The sequence below is a fragment of the Ursus arctos genome, unplaced genomic scaffold (genome assembly GCF_023065955.2).
Source record: "Ursus arctos isolate Adak ecotype North America unplaced genomic scaffold, UrsArc2.0 scaffold_11, whole genome shotgun sequence".
Lineage (NCBI taxonomy): Eukaryota > Metazoa > Chordata > Mammalia > Carnivora > Ursidae > Ursus > Ursus arctos.
This window is the reverse complement of record NW_026622775.1, coordinates 66,049,279-66,069,179: the sequence shown is the minus strand read 5'-3', so window position 1 is coordinate 66,069,179 and position 19,901 is coordinate 66,049,279. Positions and strand designations below refer to the sequence as shown.

Below are 19,901 nucleotides of genomic sequence, written 5' to 3'. Positions count from 1 at the left end.
AACAAATTATTTCTAACAGATCACAACTATGTAGGAGGATGGGAGCAGGCACCTTGTCTCTTACCTATTGAGCTGTTGTCAAGTAAAAATATTTCCTGGCAGTTTAGTTAAGAACATTTGCCAAAGTTTTATTTTAATCTAATTGCATAGGAAAAGGCTTTAATATATTTAAGAGATTCACTTTTGGAAGACACATTTAAAGGAAAATAGAATGGTTAGCTAATAATTGTTAATCTACATTTAAAAAGTTATACTATATTAAAAAGAAAAGAATACTTGTCCAAAGAATTAATTCTCCCAAATGGCACGCATTTGAGAGAAGAAGGACACACTATTAATGATTACACAGATGAACCTGGAACTTTACCCTGTACCCAAGGACACATGACCATTAGACTCTTGACTGACAGCACAGAGTACAGTTTCCAAGAACAAGTCTTTTTTTTCTTTCTTTTCCAAGAACAAGTTTTAATCCCATTAAAGTTTATCAGAAAATTGCTCAAGCATATGATCAGAAATACTAATTTATTTTCAGAATGACTTTTGAATTACATCATATGAAAAGGTTTTGTCCCAGGCTGGGCTTAGGACAATTTTTCTTTTACATTGCTTTTTGGTCTTCATGCAGTTGGGTGGCTGTCTTGGAATACGTTCCTGTCTCTGGCTTCTCTTCCTCTTCTCTCTTCTGCCCCACATTGCCTCTGTCTTGCTGACATCTTCACGTTTTAGGTCCTCACTTGTGGTGCTCCACCCAAGAAGTCCACAGGAGAACAGACATGGTAATAGTGAATTCTTGTGGAGCAATTACCATATAACAGATGCTGTTCCAAGTACTATAAATATATTTACTAATTAAATCCCTCCAAAAGCCCTTTGTAGGAGGTACCGTACACATCCTATGCAAATTAAGAAAACTGAGGCACAGAGCGATTAAATAGTGTGCCTATTGTCACACAGCTAATAGGTGGTATATTTGAACACAAACAGACTGGAGCCCCTGCTTTTAGCCAATCTGCTGCAGGGAGGCACATCTACCAGACAAACATTTCTCTCTTTATAGAGCACTTCTCACATGGGCTAAATAAAAAAGAAACCTGGGAGTGAGAGGTTGGAAAACCATTGGTCCACATTAAAAAACAACAAAACCTTGTATTAGTTAGTTCTGGTTACTATGAGAAAATACCATAGACTGGATGGCTTAAATAATGTAAATTTATTTCTCACAGTTCTGGAGGCTAGAAGTCCAAGATCAAGGTGCCAGCTGATTTGGTTCCTAGTGAGAACTGCTTCATAGCTTGTGGACAGCTGCCTTCTTCCTGTTTGTGGACAGCTGCCTTCTTCCTGTGTCTACTCATGGCCTCTTCTTTGTGCACAAAGAGAGAAAAAGAGAGCTCTAGTTTCGTCCTCTTCTCATAAGTACACAAATCCCATTATGAGGGCTCCATCCTCATGACCTCATCTAAAATTAATTACCTTCCAAAGACCCCACCTCCCAATACTATCACATTGGGAATTAGGGTTTCAATGTATGAGTTTTGGGGGAACACAAACATTCAGTCCTTAATAACACTCTCACCTTTATGTGTTGTAATAATATACACAAAAAATTAATAGTGGTTATCTCTGAATAGTAGAACAAGAGGTGATGTATTTTTGCATATTTGTCATTGTTTTCAAAAGAAATTTTACTCTTATGTAAGGGATTACATGCTAATAAAACAACTTACAATTGAATAATGACCTCCAAATGTGTTTCTCCCTTTATTTTGCATTGAGATTTGAAACATTCTGTATGAATTCCAGAACAAAGAATCTACAACAAACACCATTCTTTAAAATAGGTGCTGTGACACTGTGTCATTCCAGTGCACACTGTGTGGGCTCTGGCCTTTATGGGAATTATAAAACAACTGAGCTAAGCTTTTGGCCCAGGCAGGGGAAGTTTTCTCCATACGAGAAGAGCATAATTGTTGAATGCACACGCCATCCATCATTTCAGGTTCACTCTGGGTCGAAGCATAGATCATCCCCTCTCCTATTAAAGAACAGGCAGAAGAGGCTCCTGGGACTTGGCAATTAAAAGCAGCATAAATCAAGCTGGAAAGTTGCCCATGATTTCAACCATTTGTTCAGACACTTTTCCCATCTCTCATTTTCTCTGCTTTTTCTTAATTTCATTTTTTTTTATTCACATAGGATTCAATTATAGAGGGCTGCTTTATCTTTTATGAATGTAATACACTAAAAGAAAAAAAAGCTATAGAGCTAAGAAAGCTGCATTAGGAGTCCAAGTATAGCTAAAGAAAAAGAACAGCAGTGAAGAAATTATCAGAGAGAACAATGGTACAGAGATGACTGAAACTATGGGCCAACACTTTCCCCAAATGTTGGCAATCTCTCTATGGTGTTATTGGGACAATGATAAAGGGTATTAATTTTCCTAGACACAAAATGCATGAACTCAAGAGCACAAAAAGTGAAAGTTTAATTTGTTGGTGATTAAGTCTACTTGATGTCAAAATAACCATCTAAATAATTGAAAAATATTACTCAGCGCTGTGGACAAAGCTCAATCTAACCAATTATGAGGTCTTAACCTTTTGTATCTTGTGTCCAATAATTCAGTGTAAGAACTTGGGTCTTCCCAAGTGTGCTTCCATGGTGGAAACCAAAGACCATTATCCTAAGATGATCATTTCTCTGTTTTAAAGCACTCTGATCATGCCTTAGTAACAACTGTATTTCTCCCTCTCTGAAGGCCAAAGGAAAAGAGAAAATCTAAGTGTTTCAGTATCATTAGAACTACAATGACATAGAATTTAGATTTTTTAAGAATGAAGATTCCTGCCACAAGGAGAATGAACTTGTAGGGTCTTCTTCCTGAAAGTGGGGTTTTCATGTAAAGTAAAAAGGATAAGAAAATAATAACTGGCTCTTGTTCTAGAGAATAAGGCCCAGTCTCCCAGCCTGGCTTTATTTATTCAGCCAGCTTTGTTCCACTTCTTAGTTCATGTGTTCTGCCCCATCTTTGCAGATATCCCCATTGTTCTGCAGGAATGCTGTGCTCAAAAGTGGATGCAAAAATGAAAGACATAGCAGTCTTTTCTTTAAAGAACATTCAGTCTAATCAAGGAGATGTGAAAAGATAGAAAGAAGTGTAGATAAAGTATTGTGGGGATTCAGAAGAAAGAGACTTAAATTTTTAGAGAATGGGGGGAGGCAAAGATCAGGCACTGGATGAAAACGTGGTATAATGACATTTGGATGTTTTATCATGACTCCCCAGTTGTTCAGCTATAAAGCATGTCATTTGATGCTCCACAACATCTGGTGACTGTTTGTGAACTCCTCAGTCCTAGCTAGAAAGTAATACTTTTATGAATCCTTTTTCATTGTAAAGTATAAAAATATATACAGAAGTACATAAAACATAAACGTTCAGTTCAATGAATTATTGAGGAGTAAGCACCTATTTAACTACCATCCAGGACAAGAAATTGAATATTCCTAGCAACCCAAAGTCCCATTCTAGATGATTCTATTAGTTAGAGTTCTCTAGGAAAACAGAATCAAAAGGATGTACATACATATATGGAGAGTGTGAGAGAGAGAGAGAGAGAGAGAGAAAAGGGAGAGAAAGAGATATTGAAGGAGTTTGCTCATGCAATTGTGGGGACTGGCAGGTCTGAAACTTGCAGGGCAAGCAGCAGCCACTGCTGGAGACCTAGGGAAGAACTGATGTTGGAGCTTGGGTCTGAAAGCAATAAGGAAGCAGAATCCCTTCTTTTGGGGACCTCATTCTTTTTTCCCTAAGGTCTTCAACTGACTGGGTGAGGCTCAACCAAGTTATGAAGGTGATCTGCTGTACTAAATTCTAGTCTTATCTAAGACATGCCCCCACAGCAACATCTAGACTAGTGTTTGACTAAGTATCTGGGTCTCCTGTCCTAATCAGGTTGATACATAAGATTAACCATCACATGGATCAAACCTCCCTCCCTTCTTTGTTTTACTTTTTGATTTACTGCCTATGTACATGTCCCTAAAATTCATTTAGTTTTTTCAGATTTTGAACTTTATAAATGGGATTGTTGAGAATGAATATTGTGTCTGGCTTGTTTTGTTCAACATTACATTTTAAGATTCTTCTGTGTCATCATTGCTGTGTGTGGTTGTGGTTTTAAAATTTTCATTGTTGTATAGTATTCCATTGGATGAACAGACTACAATTTAACCATGCTTCTTCTTCTTCTTCTTTTTTTTAAAGATTTTATTTATTTATTTGACAGAGACTGTGGGAGAGGGAACACAAGCAAGGGGAGTGTGGGAGGGAGAAGAAGGCTTCCCGCTGAGCAGGGAGCCTGATGTGGGGCTCGATCCCAGGACCCTGGGATCATGACCTGAGCCAAAAGCAGACACTCAATGGCTGAGCCACCCAGGCGCCCCTAACCATGCTTCTTCTGTAGGCATTTTGTTTTCAGTGTTGGACAATTACTAACTACAATGCTGCTAAGACCATTTTCGGGAGTACATAAGCATGGATTTTTGTACAGTAATTCCTTAGGAGTGGGATTTTGGGGTTGGAAGGTGTATACATCTTAAATGTTATCAGTAATGACGAGCTATTTTCTTTTTTTAAAAAAAGATTTTATTTATTTGTTTGACAGAAAGAGAGAGAGAGAGAGCGGGCAAGCACAAGCTGGAGGAGCGGCAGAGGGAGAGGGAGAAGCAGGCTCTCTGCTGAGCAGGAAGCCTGATGGGGGGCTCGATCCCAAGACCCTGGGATCATGACCTGAGCTGAAGGCAGATGCTTAACTGACTGAGCCACCCAGGTGCCCCAACAAACTGTTTCTGAAAGGAGTAAATCAATTTCCTGCTTCATCAGCAGTATGTGAGAACCCCTTCCTCTCCCTCTTCTGTCTCCCTTCCTTTTCCTCCTCTTCCTCCCCTGTTTGCTGTTACATCTACCTTGAGTCAGACACTGAATTTCCTTCCTTATGGCCTTACTTCATCTAGTAGACTAGCAGTATTTTCATAGTTGATACCCAGTAAATATTTCACAAAACTGATCAAGAGGCTGAATTAGTGACTGGAATATTTCTCATATTCATTAGGGTGCTATCTTGAAAAAAATAAAATATCATGCACTTATTTGCTTTTGGGGGGAACATGAACTTCTTCAGATTTTATTTTGCTTGAGGTTTGACTAATTGAGTTGTATACATGTGAGAGCCCATGTAGGTGTGCATGTGAGAGAAAGAAAGTGGCAGAGGTTCACACGCTGCCCCTGGGCCACCCCATCCCCAGCTGGTGGAATGATAACTGAGCATCTTTGGTCTGCAGTGCTCTTTAAAAAACAAGTTTATTTATTTAAGTAATTTCTACACCCAGTGTGACGTTTGAACTCACAGCACTGAGATCAAGAATGGCAGACTCTTCTGACTGAGCCAGCCAGGTGCCACCACAGTGCCCTTTGATTCACAACCTTCCCTGTGCTCCAGGGGCCTCCTCCTTCCTTGTTCTACAGCCTCATTTGCAACGAAACCAGGCCCCACACTCTCCCCCACAAATGCTGGGAATTTCCCTTTTCTGGATCTCCTTTGGTTCTACCTTTATCCATTTATTCCTCTTTAGTTCCTCTAGTATCTTACTCTTTCTGGGCCTTGCCCTGCGCTAAGATCTGAGAAGCCATTTGGGCTTCAGTAATTTATATTTTGTTTGAGTCTTAAAACTCTTCAGCTACAGTGACTTCAATGAAAGATGGTTATAGACATGGAATTTTTGTGTAATGGGGATTTTCAGTTTCTTCTTATTTATTACATTATTTACTATTGGTTAAGCCATTCTAACTTTCATAGAGTAAATGCCAGCAAGAGGACTGGCAAATAATCCTATTCTGTATGTCAGGTGTTCTTGGGAATGATAGAGAGGAAAATATGTAAATAAATGTGGTATTTCATGAAATGAGAAAATCACAGGACATAAACAGACATGAGTACCACATTCAGGAGTCTCAAACATGTTAAATTTATTTATTTATTTATTTATTTATTTATTTATTTATTTATTTAGAGAGCCAGTGGGCATGAGCACAGGAGGGGTGGAGGAAGAGAGGGAGAGAGAGAATTTCAAGCAGGCTCCATGCACAGAGCCTGATGCAGGGCTTGAGCTCATGACTGAGCCATCCAGGCCCCCCTGAAGCATTTTAATTTACTGTTTTTTTTCAAGTGAGTAAACAATATTCATTGAGTTCAAATGACTCATCCAAAGTCACCAGCTAGCATCTGGGAGAACTAGATCTTCTAATTCTAAGTGCACCCTCCCCTCTTTTTGCTGTTCCATATTTTAGCAAGAAAATGTGAAGGAATAGCACTGCATTTTTGTGACTGTTAAGTAAAGAATATATATTAAGGGAGTTAATATTTAAGATCTATTTCTAAGTGTCAGCTGTTTTACATATATTTTTTTCATAAAGTCATGCAGATTTTCACAATAACCATGGGAAGTAAGTGTTATCGGTCCCATTCTATTTTTTTCTTCTTCTAGGCCTTATTAGCAAATATAATGATAAATGACAGTACTCTGCATTTTAAGGATGTTTCTAGCAAGACATATATAGATCAGTGCTAGATAAGCCTTATTCAACCCTATTTTATTTTATTATTTTTTCATTGGATCCCAGGTGTACAGAATTGGGTCAATCATAATCCTAAATTAATGACACATTCTTGTTATTGTATCATGCATGGTCCACTTTTATTTATATAGTTGGGTATTTTCTATTCCATCAATTACTCAGTGCTCATCATGATAAGTGTGCTCTTAATCCCCTTCACCTGTTTCACGCATCTCCCCACTCACCTCCCCTCTGATAACCAGTTTGTTCTCTGTATTTAAGAGTCAATCCAAGTGTCTATCAGTGGAGGAATGGATAAAGAAGATGTGGCATACGTACACAATGGAATATTACTCAGCCATAAAAAGAATGAAATCTTGCCATTTGCAATGATATAGATGGATCTAGAGGGTATAATGCTAAGTGAAATAAATCAGTCAGAGAAAGACAAATACCATATGATTTTACTCATATGTGAAATTTAAGAAACAAAACAAACAAAGAAAAAGAGAGACAAGAAACCAGACTCTTAAATATAGAGGACAATCTTGTGTGAATTTGCTACATGTGCGTCTGTCTGTCTTGTGTGTATTTCTAGGAGTGGAATTGCTGAGGCAGAGTCTATAAATATTCAACTTTAGAAGATCATGCCAAATTGTTTTTCAACATGGTTGCACCAGTTTTTATATCTATGAAACCCTGTGGACATACCCAAAGACCTCTGAAGGGAACAAAAGGAAGCTCAGTGCCCCTTTTAACCGAGAATTTTGTGTTTTCTGTACTATGATTCTATATAATATTTATTTGGAAGAAAAGAAGCTGGTAAAAATCAGTTTATGAGATGCCTTTCCCAAATCCTTAAGCCCCTCCATTACTTCTCATCCCTTTACCCTGCTAATGTTCTTCACGAACTTACCCACCTGATCAACTCTTTGGCCAGTCATTGGCTCTGTACCCACCAGAATGCAACCTCCACAGGGGGGGACTTTGTTTTCTTATATGCTCTAATCATACGAGAGTGCAAACACAGAGTGGATGTTCAGTAGCCCTTCAATAAAGGAAAGAATGAAAAATGTTACACTGAGTGGCCACTGCTCTTAGAAGCTTCCTCATCCCATCTTACCTGTTATTCTACCTCCACTCACAGATTGCATAAAGAAGAGGGAAGGAGATGCCAGGATTGCCTCATGAGAAGTTTAACACCTGTCTTCTTGCCCCCTGTAAGTAAGCATTCTATGTAGGAATCAGAGACTAAAAGAATTCAACAGTGGTATGTTTTGGGAATTATGGTATTATACGTGCTTTATCCTTTCAGAGCATCAGAGTCAGGTCCTGGAAATAAAATCTGATTACATTTTAGCTTAACAGACTCACATCAGATAAAAGCTTCCTAGACATGAAAATTGATCCAGAACCGAAATATCAACTCCTCTCCAGCTGCATATTTAAGAATAAAATTCAGTCAGCACCCTAGTGGAGAGGGTTTAGGGCCAAGGACAGTCCACACACCTTGAATTTTGGTAAACATTGAGTCCAGATGGATATCTTCTCTTTATTGAATAAGTCAACAGAAAACATTTCATCACAGGGCTTATGAAATCCTCCTGCTAAAGAAAGGAGAGGGAAACATTTTTTAAAAATTAAAAAAAAATTATGATATGTTAGTCACCAGTACATCATTAGCTTTTGATGTAGTGTTCCATGATTCATTGTTTGTGTATAACACCCAGTGCTCCCTGCAATACGTGCTCTCCTCCTTAATACCCTTCACTGGGCTAGCCCATCCCCCCCAGCCCCCTCCCCTCTAAAACCCTCAGTTTGTTTCCTGGAGTCCATAGTCTCTCATGGTTCATCTCCCCCTCTGTTCTCCCCCCTTATTTCCCCCTTCCTTCTCCTAATGATCTCCCTGCTATTCCTTACATTCCACAAATAAGTGAAACCATATGATAATTATCTTTCTCTGCTTGACTTATGTCACTTAGCATAATCTCCTCCAGTTCCATCTATGTTGATGCAAATGTTGGCTAATCATCCTTTCTGATGGCTGAGTAATATTCCATTTTATATATGGACCACATCTTCTTTATCCATTTGTCCTTTGAAGGGCATCTCGGCTCCTTCCACAATTTAGCTATTGTGGACAATGCTGCTATGAACATTGGGGTGCATATGGCCCTTCTCATCACTACGTCTGTAACTTTGAGGTAAATACCCGGTAGTGCAATTGCTGGGTCATAGGGTAGCTCTATTTTTAACTTTTTGAGGAACCTCCACACTGTTTTCTGAAGTGACTTACTAACTTGCATTCCCACCAACAGTGTAAGAGGGTTCCCCTTTCTCCACATCCAGGAGAGGGAACATTTTCCTGAATATTCAGATGGAGAGTAAAGTCTGGAATAACTTATTGCAGAAGTACAAGAATGTTCCAGGGAACATTTGCATAACAGGATGCAGGAAGACCTAGCGTAAATGATGAAGGGATAGACATTTGTAACAGGAGAACCTGCCTCCATGAAAATATAAGAGGACGAGACAAGAAAGGAGTTGGGTAAATTAAGGAACCTTTGCAAAGTAATTAAAAATGCAACAGCTGCATCTCTATCTACATGGAAGGCAGTAAACTGTAGGGTGGGCAGAAAGCAATGGGCCCACTGAGGTAGAGCACGAATGTTATTATCTCTTCTAGAATGCAGAGGAAAAGTACAAGGACTTTTAACCAAGATGATGTGTGCTGGATAATAGCTGCTGAAGATAACAAAGAAAGCCAACCTCATAATTTCAGATATTCCCAAGGAGGAAACATAACAATGGAAATGGAAGCAATAATCAAAGATCTGCTTGAACCGACCTTTCTGACTGACCAAGGAGGACATTTCCACCATACTCTAGGAAAAGGCAATGAAAGATCTCTCTTCCTCTCCTTGCTGCTCTTAATTTTGGAGTAGTGATTGGTGAGGCAGTAGCAGGAAGTGAGGTCCATGTCCCCAGGACCTGAGGTGGTGTCTTGGAACAGAAGTGCATGGTGGACAGGGCATGTAAGTCTTCTATAGTGTTTCTAGAACAGTCGATGCTGGTGGCTTCTTGTTAACTTTAAACTGGTGTAGCTTAGGACTACCTGGCCAGAGGTTGTGAATTTTAAGAGATCTGTATTAGTCAGAGTTCTCCAGAGAAGTAGAACCAATAGAATAGAAGGTATATGTATGTGCCTATACATATGTATATACATCCCAAGATCTGTAGAGTGAATCAGCAGGATGGAGACTGGGAGAGCTGATGTGTAATTCTAGTCTAAATCTGAAGACCTGAGAACCAAGAGAGCTGATGGTGTAGTTCTAGTCCAACAGGTCAATAGACGGACAAGCTCAAGATCTGGAAAAGTTGATATTTGAGTTCCAGCCTGAAGGCAGGAAAAAGCCATTGTCCCAGTTTGAAGACAAATAGGCAGGAAGAATTCTTTCTTATTCATGAAAGTTGGCCTTTGTGTTCTGATCAGGCTTTCAAGCGATTGGACAAGGTCCACCAGCATTATAGAGGCAATCTGCTTTACTCAGTCTACTGATTTAAATGTTAATCTCACCCAAAAACCCCTTCACAGAAACATCTGGAATAATGTTTGGGTACTCCATGGCCCAGTCAAGTTAATGTATAAAATTAACTATCATAAAACTCTTGCCTGTCTCTGATCACATATGTCAATTTTTTTATCTTTTACATTCTGTGGCTGGGGGAGGGTAGGAGACCAGAGTGAACTTCGAATAGTCCAGAAACACAGTAGCCCAGTCTCTTTCATGTCTAATAGGACTACTTTTGGGCACTGGGCAGGGGTCTCAGAGACAGAAATCCATACTAATAATAAGGAAAAGTGTTTCTGTGAGAATCAAAGCACAAAAACCTACCTTACACCCTGAACTGTGGCAGGTGGGTCCTGACTGGCAGAGTTTTTTTGGGAGGTGGGGAATTAGCTGCTAACAAAGCAGCAGCTTTTCTAGGTCAAAGAAACATTACTCACATAGACCAATGGTTCTTAACCTTGACTGCACACCGAAAACCCATGGGAGCTTTAAAAAATATGGATGCCTGGATCCCACCCAGAAATTCAGAATTAATTAGTCTGGATATGGCCTGGACATTGGTATTTAAAATAAAATATATATAATAGTATTCACTTTTTTTTGGATGTATGTTACTATGAATTTAACATGTGTATAACTGACTCTCATAATACCCATCACAATCAGGGTACAGAACAATTCTAACACCTCCCAAATTGTCCTGGTTCATTCTTTGAGGTCAGACCCCCCACCTCCACTCCCAGGCTCAGACCTTGGCTACCACGGATCTGTTCTTTGTCTCTATAGCCCCTCCCACCTCCCTTTAAGAACGTCATGTAAATGGAATTATATGTATGTCATTTTTGGATCATTGGGATTTTAAAAAGCTTTCCATGGGATTCTAATGTGCTGCCAAGGTCGAGAACCACTGACACAGTCTTTGTAGCTTGTTCCTTCAATAAGTGTGAAGGCTGCTTCCTTCTTAACTGAATGAGCAGGGACATTATGGATAGAGACCCGAAGAATATTCCAACATGAAATCCAGAAAGGCCTCCCACTGTGGAAAATAGATAAATCATTTTTAAAGGAAAACAGGTGATGCAAATTATTGAAAAGCTAGTCCAGATAAAAAATATCCTAAAATGGGATTGTTCTAGGAGCTTAAAAATAGGGAACAAGACTTTCTTGGCAAAGAGCAGCATCGGATGACATGCGAGAGCTCTGCCTCCTCTAATGGCCATACTTGAGGGTTTGCACATAGGGGAAGAAATAAGACACCATTCATTCGGTCCAAATGAGTAAATTATGATTGCCGCCAGATGTCTCTAGGCAAAAACGGAATTTCAAGCAAATGATAAAGCCTGTGTCGTTTTTTTGTGGCACTTCTTTGTGAGATTGTCACTGAACTACGACTATTACAACAGCGAGGTTCTAATTAAGGCACTGTGTGCCCTGAGCCAATTCACCGCGGGGGATATCTCAGATAGCTTTGAGGATAAAACTTACGGGTTTTTACTGCATTCTTCTGTGTCAGGGGTTCAAGAAAGAGTTCTCCTGGAGGAATGACAGCCTCAATCTCCCTCCTTTATGAGCTAGTTGTGAAGGCAGGATTGCCCGCCTCCCTTGAAATATGACCCCCCCTCCCCCGCCCCGCCGTCCTGGCTTGCTCTCTTCAGTGCACATTCCCCTCTTGCTATCAAAACCCACCTCAGGCAGCACCAGAAGAGCATTGAAATTCAGACCTGAGTGGAAGGTAATTTTGAGGAAGCCCCTGGAGCCCATCAGCGTCCACCATGCCATATGCAAATGAATTTGGGGGCGAATTTATAGTTGAATATTTCCTAATGGAAGTAGAAGCCCTTCTGAGTAATGCTGGGAGGACAGGAATAAGAAAATTAAGCTTCATAATTTAATGTAACTGCCTCTTTTGGTTTTGTGAAATGCATCAAGGGAGTCAGTGATACTACAGTTTTGGGTTCACCTAAAAATAGCCAGACTACAGACCTGAGACTGCAGAAAGTATTCTTCTGGCAAGAGGGATCTAGTCTCTTTATAATAGAATAAGTTGTAGACACTGTTTTATTGAAAACAAATTGTGGTTTTCCTTAGGCCGTCATGAGGGTTGGGAGGTTACTTGCTCCGTAAAAGTCCTGACTTCCTGTCCTGAGATTCCGCTTTTAAGACAAAGGACTTTTATTGTATTATTGCTGGTCCATTAAAAAAAAGCATTTTTTTTTTCTTTTCTGTGCGTGGGTCTCCCACTGGGCTGAAGTTCAGGCTGGATGATTTTTAATTCATTTACTTCCCAGTCATCATAACGGGCAAGTGCTGGGTGATGAAACAATAATTGAATTGGTCGCCATCATCTGGATTGTTTTAACAAGAGCCAATCACGTGTGTAGGGATGCCAGGGATTTGTTTGGCAGCTTAACCACCACCCCACTGCCAATGGTAGGTCTGGGCAGATACAGGTTCAGTTCAGCAGCCTGGGTCTTCATTGCTTTTCCTCCTCTCTGAGGTCTGTACTCTTGTGTTATCAAGAAGCAGATGATGTTGCAGTCCTGTATGTCCATGGATGGTAATGGTAAGGGCCTCAGACCAAAAGCCAGGGTGGGAAGAAGTGGATCTGATATTCTCAAACAAGATTTGGAGTTTCCCAGCACATGGAAACTTTTGGCATTTTGTGCAGAAGTGTCTAATAGATTGCAAGATATTGGCATACTTGGCTCCTACCCACAAAATGCCACTCCTAGTCATCTTGAGAGCTCACACCTAACAAATCAAATGGTTAGCCAGCCAGCCAACCAACCAATCACCTAGACGGATCCTGCTCCCATACACTTCCAAAGTGCCTCAGGTGGGAAGCACTGAATAGTAGAGAGAATTTCTGGGAAAGAAGCCTATAGAGAATGACCCAAAGTGATGAAAGACTTTGTTTTTGTTTTCTTTTAAATAAAGAGGTTAAATGTTTTAATTTATTATAAAGTTATATGCTCATTTCAAAATTTAAGCAATACAGGTGTGTAAAGTAAAAAGAAAATATCTGTAATACCCCTGATGACACATTTTTAAAAGATTTATTTATTTATTTTTAGAGAGAGTGTGCGTGCACATGTGAGCAGGGTGGGGGAGCAGAGGGACAGGGAGAGAGAGAATCTCAAACAGACTCCCTGCTGAGCATGGAACCTGCAGCAGGGCTCCATCTACGACCCTGAGATCATGACCTGAGTTGAAACTAAGAGTCAGATGCTCAACCTACTGAGCCATCTAGGTGCCTCCTGATATTACATTTTAAATAGTAAACAGAGACATATCTATATATTGGGTGCAACAATATCATTTCAAGGAATCTGTTCTTTAAAAATGATATCACTATTATGTAAAGACATACATGTATGAGAATGTTTATGGCAGATTTACTTATTACAGCACAACAGTGGAAACAACTTACACGTTCACTTATAGGCGAGTTGTTGAATAAGTTATGGTGTACACCATTAAAAGTGGCCAAATATATCTAGCTGTCATGATTCATCCCAGGTATATTATTCATTCTAAATATATTATTAAATGATAAAGCAGGATGTAGATTATTTTGAATAGCAGGATTCCTTTTTCATTAAAGAAATGCGTGTAGATATATGTGTGTGTGTTTCTGTATATGTATATGCTTTGGAGCCAGGAAACAGATGTAGTGAATGGAAATTTTAGAGGGATGGGATTAAATGGGAGGAGGGAACTTGAGGGGGAAAGATGACTTTCTGCCTTGACATAATTTTAAAATTGTATTGCTGACTTTAAAATTTTATGACTTTAAAAAATGTTTTAGTGATACCAATTTTTTGTTCAATTAATTTGGTCCTTTAAAATTATGTAGTAGAGCTACCCTATGATCCAGCAATTGTACTACTGGGTATTTACCCCAAAGATACAGACGTAGTGAAGAGAAGGGCCATATGCACCCCAATGTTCATAGCAGCAGTGTCCACAATAGCTAAATCGTGGAAGGAACTGAGATGCCCTTTGACAGATAACTGGATTAAGAAGATGTGGTCCATATATATAATGGAATATTACTCAGCTATCAAAAAGAATGAGTTCTCAACATTTGCTGCAACATGGACGGCACTGGAGGAGATAATGCTAAGTGAAATAAGTCAAGCAGAGAAAGACAATTATCATATGATTTCTCTCATCTATGGAACATACGAACTAGGAAGATCGGTAGGAGAAGAAAGGGATAAAGAAAGGAGGGGTAATCAGAAGGGGGAATGAAGCATGAGAGACTATGGACTCTGAGAAACAAACTGAGGGCTTCAGAGGGGTGGGGGGTGGGGGAATGGGATAGGCTGGTGATGGGTAGTAAGGAGGGCACGTATTGCATGGTGCACTGGGTGTTATACACAACTAATGAATCATGGAACTTTACATCAAAAACTAGGGATGTACTGTATGGTGACTAACATAATATAATAAAAAATATTATTGTAATAAAAAAAAGAAAAAAAATAAAATTATGTAGTAGCATAGGAAGACCAAGCTGTTATAAAGCAAAGTTGAATATACTTGACATATAGTAGGCAATCAGTGACACTTAGTGAAGTAAATTTGAAATAATAGAAATCAAACTGTGCATTTTCACCTGGAGTTCTTAAAAGAGTAAAAAAAAATTAACTGTCTAATTTGAGATGTTTGCAGGTTCACATGTAGAAAGCATCCCACATATCCTTTCATCCAGTTTCCCCTGGTGGTAACATCATGCAGAACCTATGGTACAATATCATAATCAGCATATTGACATGCATAAAATACAAGAATCTTAGTGAGATTTTCCCAGTTTGACTTGCACACCCATGTGTGCATGTATTTCGTATTGTGCATTTGTATCACATGTGGAAATTCTGTATTCATGACAGCCAGCCAAGATACTGAAGAATTCACCATGAAGATCTCTTTGCTGCTCTTTATAACCACATGAATGTTCACAGCAACTGTATTCATAACAGGCCAAACTGGGAAGAATCCAGATGTTCTTCCAGGTGGGTAAACAAATGGGGGTACATCCATCCATACTACTCAGCAATGAAAAGGAATAAACTCCTGATACACACAACTACTTGGAAGAACCTCAAGGGAATTGTGCTAGGTGAATAAAAGCTAATCCCCCAATGTTACATACTGTATGGTTCCATCTCTATAACATTCTTGAAATGACAAAATTACAGAGACAGAGACCAGATTACTGGTTGTCAGGGGTTAGGGATGGGTTGGGTAACCATCGAGACATATGGATGTGGTTACAAAAGGACAAACGAAGGATCGTGGTGGTAGTGGAACTGTTTTTAAGTATTTTTATTTGTTTTTTAATTATTATTTTTTTAAAGATTTTGTTTATTTATTTGAGAGAGAGAGAGCACGCGCACAGAGGAAGAGGGAGAAGCAGACTCCCTGCTGAGCAGGGAGCCAGCCGGCCCAGGGACTCAATCCCAGGACCCTGAGATCATGACCTGAGCTGAAGACAGACATTAACCGACTAAGCCACCCAGGTTCCCCAAGTTTTTAAATATTTTTAAAATAAAGTATCAGGGGCACTCTGGTGGCTCAGTCAGTTAAGCGGCTGCCTTCAGCTTAGGTCATGATTTCAGGGTCCTGGGATCAAGTCCCCTGTTGAGCTCTCTGCTCAGCGGGTAGTCTGCTTCTCCCTCTCCCTCTGCCCCTCCATTCATACTCTCACTTTCTCAAATAAACAAATTTTAAAAAATAAAACAAAACATCATAATATATTTTTTTTACATAAATAGGACCACTTTATATATACTCTTTTGAAATTAAATTTTTTCCACTTAATATTCATTACCTATCCTTTCATGACATAGGGGTAATCGTTTTTAAAAATAGTTACATATCATTTATAGGATAGATGTATCATAATTTTTAACTAGTCTCCTATTAATAGATTAGAAGGTTGTTCTCTACGGCAAATAGTAATGCACATTTTAACAGTAAACGGTTAAATAAAAATGTGCTGCAATAAGCATCTCTGTAAATATAGTTTTGTGCACTAGTATGATTTTGTAGAATAAATGCATAGAAGTGGAATTGTTTGGTCTGAAGCACGTTTTAAATTTTGATATAGATTTGCCAAATCATTCTTTAAAGTATTTATGCTCCCATGTCTATTTCCCCATATTTACATATGAATTTTAAAAAGATAAAGGCTTGTTTGTCTACACAAGTAGCAAAATCTGTTTGGAAATAGATTTAACAGGGTCAAGTTCAGTTTATCCAGGCCCATTTGATCAATAGGACCAATTCAAATGTTAATCTTTTCTGGAAACACTCTTATAGGCATAACCCAGAATAATATTTAGCCACATATCTGAGCACCTTCTGATTCAGTCAAATTGACACATAAAATTAATCATCATAAGGGCTGTGCTTGCCAAGACAGCAAATTCTCTGTCCATCCCAAAAGAGAGAAGGCAGCACATAGACTGGCTCAGGGCAATGGCTGGTGTATGTCATTTCCCAGAAGAACTGCGTGCTTGCTCTTGTCTCCTGCTGTGTGTTCGTCCCCTGGCTCTCTGAGCCCTGGCATTGTGCGATCTCAAGGCCTGAGGTTTTCCCCTTCAGTTGTGAAGGCCCGTCCCCATTTCCTCTTTGATTACTTGACCAGTCTTTGGCCAAGTTCCGCATGTCCATCTGACTTTGGTATCCCTGGAGCCTTGCAGGAATGACTCAGTCCAGCTGCAGCTGAGCACAGTGGTTAATTAAGAGCACAAACTGTGATGTCAGGCATGTCTGAATTCAAGTCCTAACTGTTCTCTTTAGCAGGCATGTGACCGTGTGCAAGTGATTTAACATCTTTTTTTTTTAAAGACTTACTTATTTATTCCAGAAGCGGGGGTGGGGGACAGAGGGAGAGGGAGAGAGAGACTGCCAAGTAGACTCTGCACTGAGCACAGAGCCCAATGTGGGACTCAATCTCACAACCCTGAGACCACAACCTGAGCCGAAACCAAGAGTCAGACGCTTAACCAACTGAGCCACCTAGGCGCCCCAGTAATGTAGTCTCTAAGCTTCAGTTTCTTCGGTGGTAAGATGAGAACAGCAGTACCATGTCATAGTGTTGTGTAAGGTTCAAATGTGAGAAAGCGTATTAAATGCTTAGTACAATGTCTCACACTTATACCTTTCCAGTCTTGTTATCTTGAGTCCATAAAATGGGATTATATAAACTTTTCATACACTGACGTACTTTCTGGAAACATTATCCCCTGAAAATGTCAATCCCCTCCTCCCTGACTGTTTCTGAGGGTTTTCCAGGGCACTGACTGGAAGTGTCCAGAATCTGTGTCTCGCTGCCCTGACTCCTCATGTGGCCTCCCCACTGCGGCCTCATTTCTCTCACTGGAAAATCCTGTCTCTGTTTGTGACCACCATGGACACCCCACACTCTCTGTTTCCCTCCAGCACAACTGCCACCAAGCGATGCCTTCATGTACCATTTGACTGAGAGTTCAGGGCCAATGGAAGTGCTGACAAGAACCTGATCCTGGCAGGCCTGGCTGTGGTGGGCCCACTTCTGCAGCACCTCCACGGCTCAGAGTCCAGGCCCAGAGCCCCCTTCACTCCCCCAGGGCTAACTGCTTTGCATGTCCACTGATGAGGGGAGATGCAGTCCCTCAGGGGGACACCTTGACCCTCATCCCACCCTCACGGCCCAGAGAAGGCAACCGCAATAAAGATTTAGACTTAATAAATTATTTCCTTCTAAATAATTACTTGTGCATAAAACCAACAGCGCAGTTCAGTGTGCTTTGCATCAGTTTCCATGCAGGCCTTCTATTATCTTTCCTCCTGAGGAGACCAAGTCTGCATTTTCCATTCCAGGCTCAGGACCTCATTGCTGGTAAGCAAATACCTGGAAAAAGATGACACACACATCCTCAAAGAGCAGTTTTTTAAAGGATTGGAGAGTCAAAATTAAAATTTAAGGAAAACCTTTTTAGATCTCACAGATGCAAGCATGATTATGCTCCAAAAGGACCCAAGTGAACTTACTGAATAGAACACTTAACCCTCGGAGCCTGGATCACATCCATGTGAATTACTTTCCACATTTACAGAAACATCTCCATAACTTAACAGGTCTCACAAAATGGTCTCTTCCAGAACAAAGTGAAGCTCTATCTTGAAGACATTTTGTTCTTCACCATAAAGTGCAAAAACTTCTTGCAACATTGCAAACGCCAGCTTTAGGGCTTCGATAATTCAGAGTTGTCATTGTAGGGACCCTATGTTGACCATCTCTGGGCCTCTTGGAGGAAGGAGACTCAGGCACTGAGTGATGTAAACTATATTCTGCTGCCTGAGATCTTCCTAACAGATGAGGAGACCAAGAGTTAGTCACATTTCACAGATGAAGAACTTCAGTTTCAGGGAAGCTAAATGACTGCACAGTTATATATAGTTGAACCATGACTGGATTCCTGACTTTTGAGTCCCAATCTCAAAATCCACATCATTAAAAAGAGGTGTTATCTACTGAACCCCGAAAAGGTCATCTTGAAGGTCAATCCTTTGAGCTCATTGATAGTCTTTCCATAAATCTCAAGTTTGGGAGAGTTGATTTCTATTCCTTGCAGTCAAGAATTCTGTCTGCTACTTAATGTTTTCTAGCACATGCTGAGCTCGGTTAAGATGCACTGACTGTACCTGGACCTGAGTCAAATGATATAACCCTCTACTGGGAGCTTGAAGTCAAATGGTGGAGGTCACTGAAAACCAGGCTAAAGAGCCTGCAAACTAAGATTATTTGAACCATGGAATAGTAATCATTAAAAAGTGAAAGACTCAGGCAATTATTTCACTCAAGTTTTCAATTTATTTTTTTATTTTTATTTTTTAAAGATTTTATTTATTTATTTGAGAGAATGTTGGGGTGGGGCAGAGGGAGAAGGAGAAGCAGAATTCCCACTGAGCAGGGAGCCCGATGTGGGGCTCGATCCCAGGACCCTGAGATCATGACCTGAGCCAAAGGCAGACGCTTAACTGATTGAGCCACCCAGGTGCCCCTTCAATTTATCTGAAGTAGATTTTTTCTAGAGTTGGTGGCATGCCTGGACATGTGTTGACATAGGCTGTATGTATGAGCCTTTGTACCAGATTCCTCCCTGTAGGAGAATTGGGTAACCAGAAGTTAGAGGATGCTGATTATTTAGCTTCAGAAATGTATAGTGCATGTTTGAATATGAAGATCAGATTTGGACATCTGGTGGGCCCTAGTGCTGATGGCTCCTCAAGATCTCATCTGGGATTTGATTTCTACTCTCCTTCCAAGCTGTGAAGTTAGCCTGTTTCTGTTTCATGGAATCTAGCAGAAGAATCAAGTTTCCTGAGTCAGAGATGAAGGACTTTGTTACTCCTGACACATACTGATACTAAAAAAATTTGTTGTTCATCTGAAATTCAAATTTAACGGGGCATCCTGTAGTGTTATTTGCTAAATCTGGCAAGTCCAAGCATAGCACACTGCATGAACATCAGCATATTTGCATTAGTTGGTGGTCAAAGCTGTGCATCCTTGGTATGCCCAGCAGGGCATGCAGGACCACGAGAGACCCATGGGGACAGTGGCAGCTGCATTGGCAGGTGGCTGAGGCATGGCAGGCACCCATGGGCTCAGCAGCAGAAGTGCTTTTCCGTCATATTGGTGGGTGTCCGGGCTCCTG

At 40.2% G+C, this 19,901-nt stretch overlaps 1 long non-coding RNA gene across 1 annotated transcript; it reads right to left on the bottom strand.

The window, feature by feature from the left end:
- Positions 1-1,195: 1,195 nt before the first annotated feature.
- LOC125280999 (uncharacterized) lies at positions 1,196-19,027 on the bottom strand. Its single transcript, XR_007187960.2, has 3 exons — positions 17,953-19,027; positions 7,537-8,223; positions 1,196-1,363 (listed from the first exon to the last, which is right to left on the bottom strand). It is a non-coding gene; the product is annotated as an uncharacterized LOC125280999 (long non-coding RNA).
- Between the last annotated feature and the right edge of the window lie 874 nt (positions 19,028-19,901).